Source organism: Bufo bufo, chromosome 4, assembly GCF_905171765.1.
Source record: "Bufo bufo chromosome 4, aBufBuf1.1, whole genome shotgun sequence".
NCBI lineage: Eukaryota > Metazoa > Chordata > Amphibia > Anura > Bufonidae > Bufo > Bufo bufo.
Genome location: NC_053392.1, coordinates 499,844,588 through 499,848,495, shown reverse-complemented (window position 1 = coordinate 499,848,495; position 3,908 = coordinate 499,844,588). Strand labels below are relative to the sequence as shown.

Genomic DNA, 3,908 nt, shown 5'->3' with positions numbered 1-3,908 from the left:
TGCCCCAAAAAAGGTGTTTTATTAATAGAAGAATATAACCACAGTATCTAAATGGTGTATCTCATACCGACTGATCCAGACTAGGCCGCAATTAAATTTGTTTGCCCAAAATGGCTGTATTTAAAAAAAACTGAATAGAACCAGGGTATGTAAAGGGTGTATCTCACAATGACATATGCAGCAAAGACTGCAAAATTAACTTTTTTGCCCAAAACGGGTGATTGTTTAATAACTGAATATGACAACAGTATATAACCCTTGAATTTCACACGTGCTGATGCTGCAAGGCCAGAAAATTGTGTATTTTGCCCAAAAAAGGGTGGGGTTTTTTTTATTTTATATAAAATAAGTTTTTTTGTAACTTTACAATACAAAAAATTTCAAAGCTAAAAAAATGAGAAGCTAATTATGAACATTTTTGTACAAAATATAAAAAAAATAAAATAAGGTTGTGCCTTTTTATGATCGTCTTGATCTAGTGGCTGCTACGCTGTTTCCTCTCCTCTGTCCTGTTCTCGTATTGCTCTGAGATGTGGAAGGAGTTTTGGAATTGGTCTGTGACAAACTGGGAATTTCCTGCGACCATGCTTCACAACATTGGGGACATTGTGGCTCATTTTGTCCTTTGAAAAACTTTTCCAGGCAAGTCAAATGAATCTTGATGCCACAGTTATCACAGACCTGGCCCTGAATAGTGACATTGCGGCAGATATTGCAGGTTTTGACTATGTCCTGGTACGTGCTCTGTATATAATGTTCCTTTTCCATTATGCAACGAGTGTGAAGGCTGTACTCTCCATCTTTCTCAATCAGCCACTTTTCTTGTACAAAACTCTGAAGTAGTTGTTCAACATCCTTTTTCTTCATTTTCTTGGTTTGCAGTTGGTCGGCAAGGTTTAAAATGTTTGTCGAAGACGCAAACCCATTGTCCGAGTCTATTATCAGATCCATCGTCTTTCTAAATAACTCCAGTTCATTCTCTGTGTGGTCCACTGCCATCTTTGTAACTTAATTTTCCGCAATGTTAACCAGAGAGTAGTATCCTCTCCCATCATTTTCATCCGTTCCCTTCCTAATCTGCATGAACAGAGGCTGCAAATGTTTGTTGACAACGCCCACAAAATCGTCCAGCTTGTCATGCTTATAGTGAGCTTTCTGTACCTCACAGCAATGTCTATGTAACATCCTGACAGCGGAGCCTTCCATTATCCCATGGGACATCAGGACTTGAAGGAATCGCCGATGGCTGTCGTTCAGGGCCATTCTTCACGGCAATAGGCGGGACCGCCAAAAAAGGGTGTTTTATTAATAGAAGAATATTACCACAGTATCTAAATGGTGTATCTCACACCGACTGATCCAGACTTGGCCGCAATTAAATTTAATTCAAATAACTGAATAGAACCACAGTATGTAAAGGGTGTATTTCACACGCACTGATCCGGACTAGGCCACAATTTAAGTTTTTTGCCCAAACTGGGTATTTGTTTAATAACTGAATATGACAGCAGTATATAACCCTTGAATTTCACACATGCTGATGCTGCAAGGGCTGTAAAATTGTGTATTTTGGCAAAAAAGTGTGTTTTTAAAAACCCAGAAAATTATGGCTGTATTTCTAGCTTAAATTGCACACTGACTAATCCAGATGTTGGATATTGCCCAAAAAATATGTTTTTTTACTAACTGAATATGAAAGCTGTATATAACCCTTGAATTTCACACGTGCTGATGCTGCAAGGGCTGTAAAATAGTGGATTTTGCCAAAAAAGGGTGTTTTTAAAAACCCAGAAAATTATGGCTGTATTTGTAGCTTAAATTGCACACTGACTAATCCAGATGTTGTATATTGCCAAAAAAGTGTGTTTTTTTTAGTAACAGAATATGAAAGCTGTATATATTAAACTTGAATTTCACACGTGTAGATCTGTAAAATAGTGGATTTTGCCAAAAAAGTGTGTTTATAAAAACCCTGAAAATTATGGCTGTATTTCTAGCTTAAATTGCACACTGACTAATCATGATGTTGTATATTGCCATAAAAGTGTTTTTTTAGTAACAGAATATGAAAGCTGTATATATTAAACTTGAATTTCACACGTGCAGATCTGTAAAATAGTGGATTTTGCCAGAAAAACTGTGTTTTTAAAAACCCTGAAAATTATGGCTGTATTTCTAGCTTAAATTGCACACTGACTAATCCATATGTTGGATATTGCCAAAAAAGTGTTTTTTTTTTACTAAAAGAATATGAAAACTGTATATAACCTTTGAATTTTACACGTGCTGATGCTGCAAGGGCTGTGAAATTGGGCATTTTTGAAAAAAAGCACCAGATGTATATTGCCAAAAAATAGTGATTTTTTTAAAACCAGGTTATTAGTGCAGTATTTCAAGCTTGGATTTCAATGTCACAAAAGCTCAGATGCAGTGCTGGTGCACTGAGCTTGCTTAAATTGGCCGCCGCCCACCTAACTAACAGACGGATAAAAGTTTTTTTTTTCTGTCACTGGGCTCAGGGCAGGGTAAAAAGATTGCGCCCTGCACCCACACAACTAAATACACTGCTCAAAAAAATAAAGGGAACACTTAAACAACACAATGTAACTCCAAGTCAATCACACTTCTGTGAAATAAAACTGTCCACTTAGGAAGCAACACTGAGTGACAATCAATTTCACATGCTGTTGTGCAAATGGGATAGACAACAGGTGGAAATTATAGGCAATTAGCAAGACACCCCCAATAAAGGAGTGGTTCTGCAGGTGGTGACCACAGATCACTTCTCAGTTCCTATGCTTCCTGGCTGATGTTTTGGTCACTTTTGAATGCTGGCGGTGCTTTCACTCTAGTGGTAGCATGAGACGGAGTCTACAACCCACACAAGTGGCTCAGGTAGTGCAGCTTATCCAGGATGGCACATCAATGCGAGCTGTGGCAAGAAGGTTTGCTGTGTCTGTCAGCGTAGTGTCCAGAGCATGGAGGCGCTACCAGGAGACAGGCCAGTACATCAGCAGACGTGGAGAAGGCCGTAGGAGGGCAACAACCCAGCAGCAGGACCGCTACCTCCGCCTTTGTGCAAGGAGGAACAGTAGGAGCACTGCCAGAGCCCTGCAAAATGACCTCCAGCAGGCCAAAAATGTGCATGTGTCTGCTCAAACGGTCAGAAACAGACTCCATGAGGGTGATATGAGGGCCCAACGTCCACAGGTGAGGGTTGTGCTTACAGCCCAACACCGTGCAGGACGTTTGGCATTTTCCAGAGAACACCAATATTGGCAAATTCGCCACTGGTGCCCTGTGCTCTTCACAGATGAAAGCAGGTTCACACTGAGCACATGTGACAGATGTGACAGAGTCTGCAGACGTTGTGGAGAACGTTCTGTTGCCTGCAACATCCTCCAGCATGACCGGTTTGGCATTGGGTCAGTAATGGTGTGGGTGGCATTTCTTTGGAGGGCCGCACAGCCCTCCATGTGCTCGCAAGAGGTAGCCTGACTGCCATTAGGTACCGAGATGAGATCCTCAGACCCCTTGTGAGACCATATGCTGGTGCGGTTGGCCCTGGGTTCCTCCTAATGCAAGACAATGCTAGACCTCATGTGGCTGGAGTGTGTCAGCAGTTCCTGCAAGACGAAGGCATTGATGCTATGGACTGGCCCGCCCGTTCCCCAGACCTGAATCCAATTGAGCACATCTGGGACATCATGTCTCGCTCTATCCACCAACGTCACGTTGCACCACAGACTGTCCAGGAGTTGGCAGATGCTTTAGTCCAGGTCTGGGAAGAGATCTCTCAGGAGACCGTCCGCCACCTCATCAGGAGCATGCACAGGCGTTGTAGGGAGGTCATACAGGCACGTGGAGGCCACACTACTGAGCCTCATTTTGACTTGTTTTAAGGACAT

The 3,908-nt window shown here is 41.9% G+C and overlaps 1 pseudogene; it reads right to left on the bottom strand.

Annotated features, from left to right (window-relative positions):
* Nucleotides 1-383: 383 nt before the first annotated feature.
* LOC120997341 lies at nt 384-1,270 on the bottom strand (annotated as a pseudogene).
* Nucleotides 1,271-3,908: the final 2,638 nt, after the last annotated feature.